The sequence below is a fragment of the Thermobia domestica genome, chromosome 3 (assembly GCF_964235325.1).
Source record: "Thermobia domestica chromosome 3, izTheDome1.hap1.1, whole genome shotgun sequence".
Taxonomy (NCBI): Eukaryota; Metazoa; Arthropoda; class Insecta; order Zygentoma; family Lepismatidae; genus Thermobia; species Thermobia domestica.
Window position 1 is genome coordinate 300,840,176 of NC_137456.1, and position 19,636 is coordinate 300,859,811.

Consider the following 19,636-nt stretch of genomic DNA (forward strand, 5'->3'; position numbering starts at 1 on the left):
TAACAAAAAAAATTTTTTCTAGTGGATAATCATGCAAGATAGCAAAACTTAAATCCTAACTGAGGTTTCTCTGTAAATTCATTTGTTCGTCGGGAAAAACTATTCCGTTTCGTTTCTTTTAAATAGTTATAAACTAAAACCTTTTGGAACGCGCCATTCAAGTTAATATCCAATTTCTATCTGGGCAGAGAGCATTTAAATCTTCAGATAATGTCTACTACAGCAGTATTACGAAAGTTACATTCAAATATAAACATTATTAAAATTTTTATTGTACTGACTCCTATTAATAGTACTTCTTTCGGCGAGTTCCACTTTACTCATGCTAAATTAGTGTAATTGTTTATTAAACATAACATTAGAAGCAGAAATTAAATGATACTCACTAAATTTGTATTCGGTAAATATTGAAAACAGCATTTCTCTTTATTTCAATTCCAACGAACAACAAATAAGTTTAAATTTTGAATAGCAAATTATATTGGTATTAATATTTAAGTATCCAAGCATATGCATATTAATTCTCAATCCTCATTTCAATTTCTACTAATAGTGATCTTCATATTAGTACCTGTATTTATAAAAGATTAAAAACACCATAATTATTTAATAATTTTTGATTTATTATTTGGAATTCAAATCAGTCCGCTGTATTCTATCAACCCAAGTCTTTGAAAAAAGGAGGGAATGCCTTTCATTTTATTTACAATGAATGTTGTAATGCAAAAAGAAATGCTATATATCAAATAAATACTAACTCAATATCGATTTGAATCAATTTTTAATGAATTATATAATTCAAATAATCAACAACTTTAGAGTACCATCTTCGACACTGATTTCATATACAATAAATTAAATAAGTAAGCGGCGTGACAAATGTCTTGGCATTTGAAGGCGGAGCTGCAAGTTCTATTTAAATACCGCTAGCAAATGAAAAGGCTGCGATATTGCCACGTTTACTTTTTACAAATTCACACAGTTTTAGAGGTTTTCATTAAACGATATGCCTTCAACTGTTGATGTTTACGATTGAAAATTTTGACTCACCTCACCTATTCTTGTCCTGCATTTTTAAATTTAACATACTTTCTTTTCTATATAAAAATCGCCATAGCCTTGCTGCTGAGGAGGGAACAAATGTATCGATCACTTTGTAATTATAAATTATAACAACAGATGGCAGTAAAAATGAGGTAGAAAAAATATTGGTAAGCTAGGTTATAAACGGTATTTCTCCATCATAAACGGTAAGTATCATTTTATAAATTATTTCAAAAAAATGCATTTTATTATAGTGTAGTTAGAAAATCGATTTACTAAGGGAGCGAAGCGTGACTAGTGGTGGGTCAATTCCCGGAAAGATATTTTCCTGGAATATTTCCTAGAAAAATTCCCTTGAAGATTCCCATAATTGGGAATATTCCGGGAAGTTAATTACAATCACAGATAATTGCATTCTTTTACTATAATATGATATCAAATTAAATTCGTTTTCTTATCACTGTATATTATTACCAGATGATTCTTTAAAATGTATATTCTGAATAGTGTTGCGTTATTTTATTATTTTATTATACAGTAAAACCTGTCAACTTGGCCACCTTTCTAAGTTGGCCTTGTTTGTCTTGAACCTGCATTTTCCCGTAAGACATTCATTACTTATTACTCTGTCTTATTACTCTGTCTCCGGCCACCTGTCAAGCTTGCGACCTGTCAAACTCCGGCCACCTGCGAAGTTAGTCGCATTGTAGTAAACTTTACCCAATGATGCTAACGATAAATTTACCTGCGTATGATATCCACGCAAAATACCGTCTTGTTAGTTTTCTTTACTTTTTTTTTTGTATTCCCCGATGGGAAGCAGATGTTCTTTATTTGTGAGTGTAGACAGTAAGGATGGATTTCCACGATTTGTTCTTGGAGGTCAATTTGCAGAAAACTACCCTCATAAGGGAATGGTGAACGAGGATGTGAATAAGAAACAGCACATACAGGAATTCAAGAGATGGTTGTACTTATTTGTTTGCCCTGTTCTTTTGGCAAAACCATTAGCTATATCGGCTCCTTGAATCAGTGGGGAGCTTTAGTAATTTCGGAAAATTCTCAAGGTTAAAGCTAACCATCTCAATGTCAACTATTCGCACCTGACGGCTTGTGGAAAGGAAGCGGAGGTGTTGAGATATAAATTCCCTTAAGATTTTTTCAAAAGATCTTTTGCTTCGATGGAAACATTTGTAGCTCCTTAACAAGAGGTGCAGTGAAAAAGAGGTACAGAATGAAAAGAAATCAAACTAAAATAATTGACTATTTTGCAATACAAGTAAAAACAATCATAAACTGCATATAAATAGTTCCGTTTATAGTTTTATTTTCTTGTTTTCAACCTCGAAAACTCAGTGTACTACAATAACAATTTCAATATATTGCAATCATATGTTACTATTTTATAGTTGTTTGTGTTACTGTGTTTTCATCTGAATAATTAGGTGTATCAGACTAGTTTTCAGGAGAAGACATGTACACACCTTAGAAATACTATAGTAATTTTATAGTACTGTATATTGTTATGATTATATACATTATTTAAAAGTTTATGTCGTGTCATTGCTTACTATAAATTTTACAACTAAGTACAGTAATACAGTACTATAAACCCTATTCTAAAAACACAACAATCACAGTTATTTGCTGTAATTTCGCGACCTCTCGAAGTTGGCCACTTTTCAATTGAACCAATTGCGACCAACATAGACCGCTTTCACTTCATTTAGAGAGTACGCATAAATTAATATTTACTTACAATTTGTTCTATGAAAGAAAATATATGGGGAAAATGGTATAGTAATTCCACATACTTTAACAGTTTAAATTTATATGTAAAAGGATTCTCTAAACTTGACTCTACTACTGATATTATAAACATATTAAATTTTTAAATGTTATTACCAAATTAGTTTGGGTAATTGCCAGAATACACATGCATTATCATTTTATTAACATTTCCGCGTTCATTACATTTACAAGATACTGACTTATCTTTAGAATTTTACATGCAACATTGCCACATACGACCTTTTTCCCTACCTGTTTCTCGAACTTTCATGGGTTAGTTCACAGACAAGAGAAATCAGAGTACCTCTCCAGAAATTCGAGCCAGAGGCAGGCGACAGGACTACGTCTATTACTAATAATGCTGATTCGGGGTTTATTGATGGTACTTCAACTGTATCTCTACAGAAATTCTGGAATCCTTTACAAACTGTTTCCATTTCATCATTAGTAAATTTTTACTTTCATACTTTCTAGTGCTAATTGAGATGGAACTTAAACATTCATATTATTATTTATATAAAGTACAGTCCACGAATTTTAACTTTTAAACTACCAGATTACTTAAAACCTATAAGTAAATAATAATAAATGAAAATAAAGTAAATAGTCATATGTTTTTTTCTGTAATTTGTTAGACAAAGTAAAGAAAAGGAAATAAATTACTTCCTTGGGATTTATTTGCCAGGGAAAAACGGGAATATTCCCATTTTTTATTTTCATTCCCGCCGGGAATATTCCCACTGCCTATCATTAGTGGTGACACGCACGCACAACAGTTCGAGTACCTATTCCAAGTCCGGTTACTTTTCCGATTCAAGATCCACTTCGTTTCGGATTCCGACTTCTATTTCTATTCAGTGGAAAGGATACAAGCATTGTTTTCAATCCAGAGTCAGAACAAAAAGATTAATTCGTTATTAGAAGAGATACTTCTTTGTGTGGCAGAGACCAAATTATAGAGAAAGAGCAAACATTAACGATAACAAAATTGTACAAAAAACATTGCATTGTATTCTGTAGTGAATGATCGTTGATCGTTGAAACACAGTGAGTCTTAAGACTAATACTGTTTACAAATATATATATATATATATATATATATATTGGTGTTATATGGTGAGAACAGACCCAAATTATCATAAAACAGCAAGCATTAACGATAATACACTATTACAAAAACTACTTTTTGTTTTTTTGTAGGGAAAGATCGTTGATCGTTTTAAAAACAGGAAATGATAAGAATTATACAATATTAGAAAAAACACTTCTTTTTATTTTATAGTGTGAAGAGAGGCAATTATAGTAGATCAAATATTAAGGATAATAGTGTAATACAAGAAACGCTTTTTGTATTTTATGGTGAATGATCGGTGATATTTGTGAAACCTTGAGCGGAAAGAATAATACGTTATTAGAAAGAAAACAATTCCTGGAGTTCTAGGTGGGGACACAAGAACTCAATTACAACAGAGCAACAAGCATTAACGATAATACAATTTTGCAAAAAAAATTCTTGGTATTGTAAAAAAAAAGTGAATGGTCATTGATCGTTGAATAATAATACGTTATTAGAAAAACACACATATTGTTATTTTATACGTTGGTTAAAGGGGCAGTCCCCAAGTACAGTAAAACATAAAATATTAACGATAATATGTTTCTACGAAAATAAAGCTTGGTATTCTATAGTTTCATGTATAATTTAGAGATATTATGTAGTATCTGAATCACGTCAGTTTTATAAGTAATTTAAAGATGTCGGTAATTTAATGACGGTCAAATTAACTACACCCCCAGAGGGAGGAAACCATTGCCTAGTTAGAAAATGGAATACGTGGTTTGATAGAATATGTAATGAGAGGCGTACTGCCTTATTATTGTGTGGTAATTACATTTTTAAACAAAATCACCCTGATAAACCATTTTATCTATCATTTAGAGCTGCTAGTGATATTTACGCTGATATTGTATGGAGCGCTTTAGAAAACGTAATACAATCAAACACTTCCTTCCTATACCAAGAGCCTTTCGTTGTCTATTTTCACCGTGATGAGCTGCATATTGGGATGGTAGAGGCGAAAATGAATTTCAGTAATATAAATGAGTATAGAAAGCATAACTGTGGTATAGTTGTAATTAAAAATCTCGATTATTATTGTTTGTGCCAAGCACTTGTTATGACTATAGGGCTTCTTGAAAATAAGGATACTACAAAAGAGAGATAGATATCGGAGTCAACGCTCAACAATTTTGTTTAATAAGGTATCTGAGTTTTGTGAAAGGCTGGTGTTAGTTTAACCTGCACGTCTTTGAGAAAGTATTTTGTACGGGTTGCAATGATATTATGGCATCAGTGTGTTTATGTTATATTCAACCGAGCAGAATACGTATTCCATAAAAATTGTTATTAGTGTTTTATAACATTGAGTGCCTACAAGATAAGTAAATATTCGGAGGTATTTTAGAGCATGAGAAAAACCTGTTATTAAACCAACAAATGTGCTACAAATGCAAAAAGTATACGTGTGAACGGTGTGGTGTATACGGTATTAGGGAGCATGTATTTTTTGGAGAAAAATGTATTGTAGAATATTTAGATTATTTGGCACAAAGGCGTTCTGGTATTAACTAAATATTCTCCATAGCTCATAACGGGAAGGGTTAAGACGCTCATTTTGTATTAGGCATAATTATGAAAAAGAATGGACTTCTAAGAAAGAATGGACTTAATTGTGCGTGCGTGTAAAATTTTTGGCCATGGAATATTTATGTCTAAAATTTCTTGATAGCCTAAATTTTCTACTAATGCATTAGGCGATGCGTTAAATTTTCCCGTTTAGAAGTTGCATTTCCCTTATTTATTCAACACAAAAGCAAATCAAGAGTATAATGCTGAGTTACCCACCCTTGAGTGTTATGATGTTCGCAACTTAGAAAAGAAACAAGGAGAGGTTTCAAAAATGATATAATGAGGATAAGGAAAGATCCGGGTATATTGGATCTAGTTTAAAAGAGCAATGTATTAAATACTGTGTAAACTACGTGAACGTGCTAAGCAATACGAGTAGAAAATGTATGAATGAATTTGAGGTTATATCGGGTGTCAACCAGTTTCTAGAAATTATAAGCATTGCAAGCGCGTGTAATGTAATGTATAAGAAAAAGTTGTTGTATTCTAACGTCATTGGTATCACCCCATATAACGGCTGCAGGTGGAGGGATAACCAATCTGTTGTCATCGTTCAATATCTTGTGTACGATGAGGACCAGTTAAAATTAGAAATCCGGCATTCTGCAAACGGACGAAAGGTTGTGGTGCGTGGTGGATAAAAGTGGATAGTTATGCGAGTTTTAATGATGCAGATCATATTTGGGAGTACCAAGCGTGCCTATTTGATAGTTATTAGCTTTGTTACCCCACAGGCCGTGATAACACATTATATAATGACTCATACACTAATTTTAATTTGCGCTATGAGAATACTAAAATAAAATTAATAAATTAAAATAACGTGTGTATATACTGCTTAAAATGTGGGAGTACAGTTTCTCAAAAACATCTAATGGTAAATAAATTTGTAAAATGGCATAGAATGACTAAGAAACGTCAAATTCATCCGCAGGATGCTCTCTATAGCGAAAGAGTCGAAGCAATGAAACTCTAGAAAAAGGTGAATGGCATACTATGTATAACGTCGTAATCTTACTCTATCCGTACTTTTGCAAGGTCAAGAAATATACTGTCGGTCACACGAAAATTGTTGCCGGAGAAAGTGAGTGCCGCGATATTTCGGAATTCGAGGGGATAATAAAATGTATAGTGTTCACGCAGAATATCTTTGCCCTATCGGAGTAGCGGAAAGTTATTAATTAGTCCGCCATGCGTAACATATGCGGACACTCTAAATGAAAAATGTATCCATTCGGATGAAGAGAGACCTTTGACCGGTGTATGGGTTTTGCATCAGGTGCGGGTGGCTGTTGAGAAAGGATAAAAAGTGATAGAAAAACACGAATTATGGAGCTATGTTTTCGTTTTGCATGACGCTGAAGAGATACAATGTGGTATATTCACGGAGTACATTAATCTGTTTATGAAGATCAAAACTGAATGTAACGGCTGACCCACAAAATGCGACTCCGAAGAACAAAATGACCAGTTCGTACGCTAATATTTTGAAAAAGAGGCATTCAATTTGAAAGAAAAAGATGGGAAGTAATAAGCCTAAGAAACGAATTTCAAAGGTGTATGTAATCTGAGCGTGAAGTAAGTTCGCACAGCTGGATCACACCCCTATCATTTAAAATCAGGAGGAGTATTTTGATAAATTATCGCATGCAAACATTGAAGTTAAATCGTGTATTCCAACTAGTGATAAAAAAACGCCTGCTCAACCGAAGTGGTAATAATAGCGTTGTTGTTCCCGCAAAAATATCAAACTAGTAAATGCCGTATACACCATGACCACCCTCGCTCCTCGCGTTGTTCAGTTACTTGGATTTAATGCGTTCGTGTGTTATATTATGACACAGACAGTATTATTTACATACAATCTCCAGTTCAACCTGAGTTAAAATAGGAGTGTATTTAGGAATTTAGTAAAATGAGTTAGCAGAATATGGAGGAGATACTTACATTCAAGAATTTTCTGCTAGTGGGCCGAAATGTTATGGCAATGCTACTGTAAATACTGTTAATATTAAAACAAAGACAATATGTAAAATTAAGGGAATCACACTGACTAAAAAAGTTAAAATATGTACACTTTATGCAAATGAAAGATATGGATTTAAATAATTCAACATCATTAGCGTTCATCTCGGCCGCCAAATTGTAGGGACTAAAGATCATAAACTAATTACTAAGCCGGAAGCTCATAAATCTAAAAGAATACTTCCAATGAAAGAAAAGAGATACATAACTTTGACATGCTTCCATACGGATATAAAAATCGTGAAGAGTAGACGAAATATTAGCGGAAAATTCAATTTTTACTAACGTAGAGAGAAAAAATTAATAATCAAAATATAGACCATTATTATTTTTTTTAATGAAACCAAATATGTGTCGGTGTAGCATACGATGATCATTTGGATTTTTTTTCTGTTATAAGTTTATGTAATTACTATGACCAAATCCTTTTTTCACCTGATAAGTGTTACACTTGTCAATCAGATAATCTATATACTTAGAACTACTTTATCCCATATATTCCCGAATTATTTTCGTCACGGATTTCTATTATTTTTATAAATATTAATTACTTTCTTTCAATAATTGCTAAAATGATGAAAATTGCTTTATAGTAATAATGAGTGCGTTTCTAGGGAGTGGGTTGAAAGTGACCCCCTGTGAATACCGTGGCTAATATCCTGGGACGTTTTCGATCCCGTAGGAAGTTATATACATGTTCTGAGTATATATTTGAATTGTGTATTCACCTATAATGTGTGATTCTATTTTATTTTAAATTATTTACACATCATATTCCATTTCTTTATACGCCTTTCCTTTTTATATCCACGTTCTCTAACTATTTCTATTCCTCATAGGTGTAAACTTGTCTCTATTTTTCTTATTGCATAATACATAGTCTAGTTTATGAAAAATCCTGAAAGTACACCTGCAAACAAATCTCTGTTTTAAGAACTTACGAATCACATACTGAAATATCTCTTTTACTATTAGTAATAATGCACATTCACTTTTTTGAATAAATAGTATACAGAAAAGAAAGAAATGTCTTTTTGTTAATGTACCTTGTAACCAGTACTAACTGTTAACATAAATTCTAGTTTGTAAGCCCATACACATCGGAAGAGCTGCACTTTAGAAAATTTGGGAAGCATTTTTCATGCAAAAAGACACTACAACGAGAACAATACCTTTTTCTTTTGTTTTACACTAAGCAAATATTCCCTCTTCTCTCAATATTTTGATGTTGTGGTCCACGTTGTTATATCTTATAGTAGTTTCAATTTTTTTGGAGTCATTTCAGAAAGTGTTTGCAGTCTTCTTGGTACATCAATTTCTTTGCCATATATAAACGTAGTAATTGCAATGCTTCTTCTAAACTGCAGCAAGTCTCCATTGTACCCATATTTTCGTGCCATTATCCAACAGGTCACTACTACCATATCAATCATCCAAAATAGCAAAGGAAAGTACACTATTTACCTCTTCTATGATATTGTAAGTTATGTTCTAGCCAATCAACGATACCAGGTAGCTGAATTCTGCCCCCAGCTGTTGACATGCTTTTAGATTTTACCTTCAATGGCTCAACACTATCACAGGAAGACAGTAATGTAACTACGCTGTTATCATTTACTGGAACAGCTCTGATCCCTAAATTCTTTCCAATTTTAAAATAGTATGTGGTTCTTTTGCATTTTTATATCTAGCAATGAACAATTTTCAAGTCTCGTCGGTCTAACTCTACCTGTTGCCACATAACCCCGTCGCTGAAGCTCTTCAACTAGCTTAAAGTGTGTGAAAAACTTGTCAAAAAAGAATGAAAATGATATGTGAGAAAAATTTCGTGCTAACGTATCACCAAATTTTAGTACAACAGCATCTCCAATATCGCAGTATTTGACGTCAGAATGAGTGTTCCTGTCCATTCCTTGATACAAATCGAAATTTATCATATATCCCAGTCGAGTAGATAACGCTTATACTTTAGAACCCCATCGTATTTTCCTTCCAAAAATTATTTAGCTCCGTGTCTTCCGTAATACAGAATAATTGATTCGTCATTGAAAACAATGTATTCTAAGGAAAGATTGTCAATAGCGTGTTTGTTTAATTGTAAAACTAATGAACGCATTTTCGAAAGTCTGTCACTAATGTCTAGTTGTTATTTTTTACTTGAAAGTCTGCCACAATTTCGTCGAACCTGTTACGTCGCATTAAGATACGAACTAGAATATTGTGAGAGTCATGTGCATTTTCCTAGTACAAAATTCTGGAGGCCAAGATACGTAACCACTCAGTATAAGAATAGCTACATAAATACGAAATTCCTCACACAAAAGAGGAAAGCTAAGTTTTCCATTCTTTGTTATGCAGATATTTTTTCAAAGTATATAGACTACTGTGAAATACAGTTGTCATCATACAATACGAGAGTACTTCAGTTGCTACTGATAGTTTCCGTGTATATGAGAAAATGTAGCTTCTAAATCGGACAGAACATTAGTTGATATATTCTTTTGTTAGCCAAGGTATTCGCAGAATATTTTTTCCACATCGCCATATAAAACTTGCAAATATAACTACTCTGCGAAATATAAAAGAATAATTTGAGCATACATAAAATATGGAGTCATTAATAAGTATTTATATCTAAAAAATAATTAATTAAACAGTAAACGAAAGAGTATTTAACTCTTTTCTAACACAGCTGTGGAGCAGCTACCATATTTTCAAGCACCCGTTAAATATGAAAAATTAAGTTGACCAACTAGTAGAGTGTGGAAGTTTGATGTATCCCCTGTAATTCTTGTACGAAAACAAACATGTAAATTCACATCGCAAAAGATACGGAATGTAAAAGTTGAATGATGTTAATGGGGTCGAAAATGCCCCATGGGAATATATGGGTTAATGCTAATACAGATTTTTCATTGCATACACAATATTCAATTACTGATAATTGTGAAATATTATTTTCAGATACTCTAAAAGTATCCGCCAGTGTTTTATTCTCTAGCCAGATGATGATAATAATGGACAAGTATTTTTTTCTGATTATACACGGAGAACATTTCATCTTTAATTGCCATGCATACAGTAGGTCTGTTCTGAATTATGTAAGGATGAAACAAAGTATGCTCAAACATGTCGTAAACAGAGTACTACTGCCATTCCAGAATTTGCTACTAGCAGTAATGTATCATCTGAACGAATTCCACTGTAAGTATTCCCATTATTAAATCATAATAATAATAATAATAATAATAATAATAATTGTTTATATATTTTTAATTAATTTATAATGTATTAGAATATTGAGTTTTAACATCCATTTATATATATATTAGCCGGGACCATTCCGCGTGGAAAATCATATTTTGTAAAAGAATTTTGAGAATACTATGCTTAAAAATGGAAAAGTATAGTATGGTGTTATGGTGAGTGTCCACCATGTATGGAACTCTCTCGTCAGTTTGTACACTTAAATGACGTCTGCAAAAACTAGATAAATTTTCAGTGAACGAAGGTCCGCATTTTATTGTAATTGGAGATTTAATGCGTGTTTGTAATAACAAAATAATTTAGGTATTATTTTTATAATGCAAATTTTTTTAATGAAGCCAGAGATATGTGTGATAAATAGTTAAATAATCATTATTTGGTAGATTTTAAAAACTCACAGGATCAAACTTACATTTATTACTTACTACGCCAATTGTATCCAGGTAAAACAAGATTTATGGGAGAAGCCTACCAAGACAGAATTCGAGATACCCATGGTTAATTACTTTCCGACTTTAAACAGAACACCTCCATGAATATCATGTCCGAGAAACTAGTTTCCACTCAGACTCTTACAATTATGTTGTTGTAAGAGCAAAACAATATTCTCTAGATTGTATATATTTTTATAACTAATTTTACTATAAAAGCCGTAAAAACAATTAGTAAAGCAGTGCACATTTACTGAAGCATTAACTAGGGAAACCCTAACGTACGTAACGCTATATCACAGAATGTTTATCGCGATTTAATTCGCACCATTTGTGAATGTTGATATAACGCATTGCAAGGAAACGTTCACTTATATTTATAAAAAAACAACATAAAAATGGAATAAGAAGTTATAAAAAGGATCTTAGGTACTTAGTGAGAAATGGCCCATAACTAAACAAAAGCAAAAACGAATTATTGTACAATAAAGTGGTTTTCTCACTGCATTGCTTTTACCTATTGCGGGAGGTTTACCGTTTGCTTTAATTAAATAAATACGAAACATGAAAAGAAACTTATTTTAGTTATAAAAGATGCTATTTATAGATTACTCATAGCATAACGGCAAAATTTCACATCTCAACTATAACGTCTGATATTCTCTTATTTTATTCGTGCTATATAAATAGAACGTATAGCTAAGTAAGTATTTTAAGAGGCTCAATGTATGCTAGATGCAATATGTTCAAAGTGGGGTTTAATAATACTACTTTAGAAGCTCAGTATAATGAAACATTGAATCATTACTAAAAAAACTATAATTTATATAATATCATGTACTGAGATGAAAGAAATTTTGGTTAATGTTCAAACCCACAACACATGTAACAACTAATCATACATTATTAAATCCAAAATAAACATACCGTTAATACGTTTCAAGCATTCTAATTCTTCAATGTCTTGACATTTCCTTTGATTCCCTGTAATTCCAAAATATGGAAACATTAATTGTTCTATCAATAAATGTAACCATTTTCATTTATCTAGTCATACCACATCTCGATAAATAAAATTGTTAAAGAATTTATTTCAGAAAATACAGAAATTTGTTGTATAAGTGTAACATATAAATTTTCAACTACTAAGTTTTCTTACACACGTGTATATTTATTATAATTTTAAACAAAACGAAAAATTGCGATTCTATAATTTCTTGCTGAAACATTATAACTAAATATATATCTTGTTGATTATTACTGAGTACTATTGCTATGTGAAAATGTGAGGGGTCGTCTAGCTGCACTATCTGCAATACTATTAAAATTGTTATATATATTTACGAATAGGGAATATATACGAATAGGGAAAAGCTTCTCAACATTTAACGAATGTATAACTAATTGAATAAGTTATTGTGAAGAAGTATTGAAGTTTTAGAGATGATTAATTGCTCTTGGAAAGGTAGTTAACATTTCAGGTCATGAATATTCATGAGCACAGGTTTCAAGTGTTGAATGTATTCATATCATGATGTTCATAAAAGTAAATATTTTTGTGTTAGTAAATAAGTTGAAAGGGTTCTGTAAAAGAATGAAGCGGGTTTTCAAAATGTTAAGAAAGACTCTAATAACTGAAAGGGCTGTAAATTATAATCAATGATGCTGATCAATAAACAAAGCAACAATGAGAGTGCAGACAATTCCACAAGTGCCATCCACAATTGAACTACTTTCAAAGTGACCCTCGAACGGCCAAGTGGCATACCTAAGGTACATCATGTAATTACTTTTCGAAATCATTTTATGTCATTTTCTTAGGGCACTGTTTGTTTAGCTACGTTAATATTTTTGAAGTATGGGTTTATTTATGCTATGGTCATTCGTACGAAGCTCTTAGCTTACTTGTTAAAAGCCTTGGGTGACCTGACGTCCCACACTATACACTATGGCGCTAAATTCGTTGTACAAAACAGATGGGATATTCCTGAGAGGAAAACAAACAAAACCATTCCAGTAAAAATAGGGCTAAAAACACGTAGTTTGCGTGTTATAAGCTGCCGAAAGCATGGGAAAAGAAACTTTAGTGTTAAATATTGCACAAACTATTGAGCGTAGACGTGACGCGGCATAGTATCGTCAAAGAATTCTAACCTGCTCTATCCAAATTTGCCGTTATCAGATTTGTGCAATGACGGCGTAATGGATTCCCCAAAGGACGTTAGGGATTCCCGGACATTTTATAATGTATATTGAGTGAATAAGAGCATAGAAAGGACGCCTCACTGCCTGGAAATAATACTATGAGGAAGGTCAATAGTGATACACACAGATAAAAGATGGCGGATGAGTTAAATTCACTGTGCCTGGTACCATAACTCCTCAAAAGTGCCAGTAAGAAGTTGTACAATAATGCACTTTAAACGTCACTTCGCCACAGTGTAAAAGTACGTACAACACAAGGCGATAGGTATAAGAAGATAATGTAATTCCGATTGCTGATCTGTTCCGAATGCATTTAATGACAATCTGTTACTATTGCTACTGTCGTTTAGTTTATTTGTGATACATATTGTACATTCTCGTCTAACATTCTCTCCAGTATCTTTGTAAGAACCAACCGACCTACGGCAACTGGATATATGTTTGGGTCTTCTGCTATTCCCTTTCATTTGTCTAGTGCACAGTGCGTGCGCTGAAGTCATTGCGCAAAAGTGAACGAGCTGGTTGGTTTGTCGCGTGCGGAAGACCGGAGATCGACACTATGGACACTTAAATGAATCCTTCTTTGAGAGCTAGTTCCGCTCGTGTATTTCAGCAACTGTTTCGTAAGCGTAAACCATTGCTGTCACAGCCTACGTTCGTTTATTTGGGTTCGTTAGGGTGTATTGCATCTTTGTTTTTTATATATTGTGTTGAGTGTGTTTCTTTAATGATCAAAACCTCACATTAAAATAGACAAAAAATAGAAATTACTGTATAATATCAGAAAATGATGTGAAATTTGAAACTATCAGGAAAAATCATGTGCTCTATTTTATTAATAGCATATGTCAATTTATGGCCGGAGAAAGGCATTGTGCCGGAATCAGGGATTGCGGAAAGAAAGGAGTAGACCCAGAGGTGGTCTGGCAGTGTACTGCTAGGAATGATTACAGAAAGTGATTAAGAATATCTCCTCCAACAAACGAACTTCTATTGAAACAAATGTATTGAAATGTAGAATGAGTCAAATGGAATCCCTATGAATGTAAAATGTGAGTCAGCGGGCAGGAAGTGGCCGATAAGAGCGCATTTTCCGACTCGGGAAGATAGCGATAGCACTAGGCGTAAAGATGTTGGCCAGTCAGCGGCAAGCGCTAAAATGAGTGGAATGTTTCTAGGCTTTAAATTGAAGCTCCATTGAATGAATAATATTGTAAAATTGAGTGTGTTGAATACAATCTACTGAAAGTATAATCCGCTACCAATTAGCAGCTCTTTGGAGACGCGAAACTGGCGAGGCTAGAAAGTCCAAAAGAGGGTGTCTCTTTCGTGAAATTTGAAATATGAGTATGGTTTATTTCCTTTATTAACCAGACTTACTATTGAAATAGCCGTATTGAAAGGCTGCATGAATTGGGCGGAGTGGTAAAAGTAGTCGAAATAATCTGTAGTGGGTCGGGAAATTGTTGGCAATAGACAGCCCGCGGGGAATATTGCCTTATATACGATAATGTATATAAATATCGTCGAACTACAGAAGTAAGGCAGCATGTGCAGCAGATGGCAGTTAACCATGGGTATATTGTCTCAGTACCGGGATTCAGCAGATGCGGCAAGAGGAAAGGGCCACTCACGACTCATACAACTAAGAATTGCATCTGAAAATCAGGATTCTTCGGGGCTTCTCATTGTTAAACGAGGGAGGAAGCAAGTTGAAAGAAATGTTAATTCTCGTGGGCATTTAGGTTACTCAAAAAGGAAAGAGGGAATGAGAAATTAGTTCATTTGTCACAAACCCTTGACTATGCCTTTTTTTCTGTGGCACATACATTCTTGCTCCTACCCCCTTGCAACCTTCCCATAGATGTTGTTGATACATGAGCAAAAATTGTCGTTTCCTTCAGATTATTTATTTACATAATGCCCACACCCATGTATATATATATATATATATATATATATATATATATATATATATATATATATATATATATATATATATATATTAATATGTGGAAGAAAAATATGAACACCAAACGCATTTATTGCAAGAGCACTCCACATGTATTGTAGATTCTAAAGGGGGTCATAGTACGAAGAAGTTATATTCATGATTAAAGTTATATTCATAACCACTTACCGCGATAAGACGGACGCGACATTACCCATCTTGTAGAACTTGATTTCTCTAAATGATGTAACTGAGGTATGTGGTGCTACTAAAAGAAATTCGTGTAGCATTAACTACTGAAGACAAAAACGAAGCGTGTAGTCGAGATCGTTGGTAGTGTGTGGATTTAAAAGTGCAGAATTCCTGTTCTGTTATTTTTTTTATATTGTGTAGCTTTTCATCAGTTAAAAGTTAGTAATTTTCCACATTCCATATTCCAAATTTCATTACCGGTACTGCTTCTTAATTTAGAAACCAAAGTTAGGATTTCATTAAATGCAGTTATTAGCATTTTGAAATTTTGAAGATTCGACACTGACACAGACAAAGATTCCATCATAAATTGATATTTCCTAACACATGAGCAGTTCTGGATTTACGTATAAGTTAAACAAGCTATATGTTTTGCTCCCTGTCTTGGGAGACCCAAAATAAGAAAGGAGAAGGGAAAATAGCGTACACATCCAAAATGTGCTATAATTTTAAAAAATAAATAAAAAAGCACTTCCATATAACAAAAGTAATTTGTGTTTTGTACGTCCTTATGAAATAAATAATGCACCTGCCTGGTCTGCACTTCTAGCTGCCTGCCTGGTCTAGTCTTCTCCCTAAAATATCAATAGTTGTTTATTCCTGTATAGATGGTGCCTGTATTCTGAATGGATTATTTGCACAGCTGTACAAAAATGGGCCCAGTTACTTTCAATAGCTTACGCCATCATCAAACTTAAATGCGGCTCTACATATGAGTGAGTGCATGTGAAACAGGATGTTTTTGTCCTAACTTCTGTCTAGGATGTTTAATTCTACTGTTTGGACTTGTTCACAAAGTAGAAACAAGTCTTTTTTACTTCCACGTGTAATATCACTTGTGTCAAACTAGTACTAAGCGTATACTAGGGTTACAATAGCAGAATATGTTACGACTTTGGGTGTTCACCTCTGGTGCTTGGGGTATATGGTTCGATCACAGCTCGCGCCAAGTGAACTTACTGGTGGACAAACACCGTGTGCGTGTGCTTCCTCGCGATCGTCCGTTTCCTCCCGTTTTCTGCATTCCAAAAATTGCATTCATTTCTCGTCATCACCATCGCCTGTAGCCTAGCTGGCATAATCGTCCGACGTAAAACTTGAAGATTTGATCTATCTTCATATATTTGCTTTTTGGCATGTAGTTTTTTTAGTATACACTCAGTAGTTGTAATTATAAATAAACCGTAAAAGAAATGTAATTTTGCAACAAATATTTCTGATTACTTCCTTAAATTTTATGTATATTAAGTATGTAATTGTCATGTTGTCGACGTAAATTTTGAAGGAAAATAAGAAGAAAATTAGAGAGACAATTACAATTGTTCAACAATTATTCTGAGTGGTGTGCCCACTCTTGATCTGAACGTAACTGGTGTAGCAATAATTTAAATTTCTCTATTTTTACACATTACATATGTTTGCTCCTGTTTCGAGTTTGATTCCTGATGGGAGCTCATTGTATCCGATAGACGTTAAGTTATAGATCCACTTCTCATATATTATTGGTTCTGAAATGGACGTTAAAGTGAAATCCTTACCTCAAATTCAAGTAAAGAATCAATATTGTGAATAAGGTGATAGTATGTTTCCACGGAAAGAATCATAACGGTAACAAAATGTAAAAGGGATATATATACATACCTAAGAAATTAAATGTGAACGTACATAGCAAATTTGTTAAAATTTCTGTAGCACTTGTGCAACAATAACATCGCCCGCCTGTGTTTTCGGCTTCCTGCCCCTCTGCTTTTTTTCTGCCTCTACTGACTTAGGTTCCACACTTTGCAGTGGATCAAAGAATAAATATTTTCATAAAAATGGAAAACAAATATTGGAAAACTGTTTCTGTTTCAGGTACATTTGTTACATTTTTGAAAACACATTGTATATTTCTACTTATCTGGTGGGAGGCGTAAATTGAGTAAAAAAGTTCTGAGTGCACTTGCTGCTTGACAAGCAATGTGGATCTTAGGCGTTCTGCCAAGTAGCAAGCGGATTCCTCATCTCCTCATAGGAGAAACCTACAATGTGTGCTGTACTCCTCTTATGATGATTTATACGGCTATTTCTACCTCACTATTACCTATCCCTATTTGCCGCTTAATTAACGTAGATTACTTGAATCTAAATTTGGTTACCCTAGCTTAGAAAGTAGTACCAATTGTATGATTTTCTTTAGTATGTTTACAATGAACCAGCAAATAAAATAAGGAGTCACTTACTAGAGCTTAATTCAATCATAAACTGAACATAGTAAAAAAGTCTCAAGATGAGTGACGTAATTATTAATGAAAGATGTTCTAACGTGACTATCGGATTGTCCGAAAGAGAACTCTCGGGATCGGCGAAAATGCGTTGCTGCATTACGACATGACGACTTTAAATTTCGCATTGCCAAACAGATGTGTATTATCTATGATCCATTAATATTGTAAACCTTTGGATCATATAAGATTTTGGGTAGATCATTTAATAAAAAGAGCGTCCGGAAATCGACTCCCACCACTAGTTTTTATTATAAAACTTCCTCTATAAACGTATTTTCACAAAATACTGTACAAATTAATCTCTCTACTATCAAGGTTAGTTATAGGCGGTCTTTGACCGTAAGGTCTCAAACAGGATCTCCAACAGAGCCCTGTAGCAGGCTAAGAGAAGTGGAATTAAGGAACCAATGCTCCATAGCAAGCAGAGGCGGGTTAAGTGGCCAACAAAGCCCCGTAGCGGCTAAGCGGCTGAGGTCAAAATTCCCAGACATATCCCCGTAGCATGCTAAGCCAGGAGGTAGGATAGGCGTAGTCCCGTAGCAGACTAGACACTGAAAAAAAACAACTTTTTGGAGCAGTAATAAAGTAGCGGAAGAAAACACTAAACAGTTAGTCCTTAATCACAGGCGGGACCGGTGCATAGTATATGCCACTTCATTTCCCTCGAGGTAGGGCTGTTCTAAGCTTTGGCTTTATACACATATATTAGTTCACTTTTAGTGCCTGGTGTTGGAGCGTGTAATGTCGGTTGCTCTATAGTTAAATTATTGGTATTAAATGTGTCCATCGGAATTGGACGAGATATTTCTAAGCGAGGCGTTTTGGATACTTTTGGTATCGAGAAAAGACAGTGATATAATACTAAAAACGTAGCTAGTAACACAGAGATATAGAGATAATTTATATTGGAAAGTTCTGATTCGAACGGCATGATTTCTTGGTCACTCTGTATAAGGTCTAAAATTTCTAAAATATATGCATTCAAGATAGGCATTTCAATAAAATAATCCAAGTTTAAAGGCCAATGACGATGATAATGATGGTCCAGAATTCCTGGTCATCCTGTATAATGTAAGACTGATCCTGACATTTGGATCATCCTGTATATTATTCAACTTCCATAATGTCGGTGGTAATATGTAGTTCACGGAGGAAAAGAAGAAAAAAATCGATGAAAATGTAGAATTATAGGTTAGCTGTCCTTGTAAAAATCAGTTGCCTTTTAAATGCGCAAATGCAAGTCTCAGCATTATTTCATTCAGTTTGCAGAATAAAGAATCAGCTTTTTATAAAGTAAAGAGGAAATGAATGTTTGTATCGTAATGAAAAGTGTTTTTATCTGTCTGAAGTCTTGTCTTTGTTTTTCCTTCTTCCTAGTTGGGAGTACTGTATTTTTTAAGTGGGGGCGCGGTGGCTCATTGGTAGAGCGATCACCTCTGGTGCTTGGGGTCCCGGGTTCGATCCCAGCCTCCGCCAAGTGAACTTTGTGGTGGACAAACACCGTGCTCGTGGGTTTTCTCGGGGTTCTCCCGTTTCCTCCCACTTTCTTCATTCCACCATTTCACTCATCTCTCATGATCACCGTCTCCTTTAGCCTAACCGGCATAACCGTGGGACGTAAAATTCAAAGATTTCATTTTTTTTGTATTTTTTAAGCAAAAATGATTAACAATGTTTTTATGCTATTCAATGTTCTTTGCCAATTGAGTTAAAT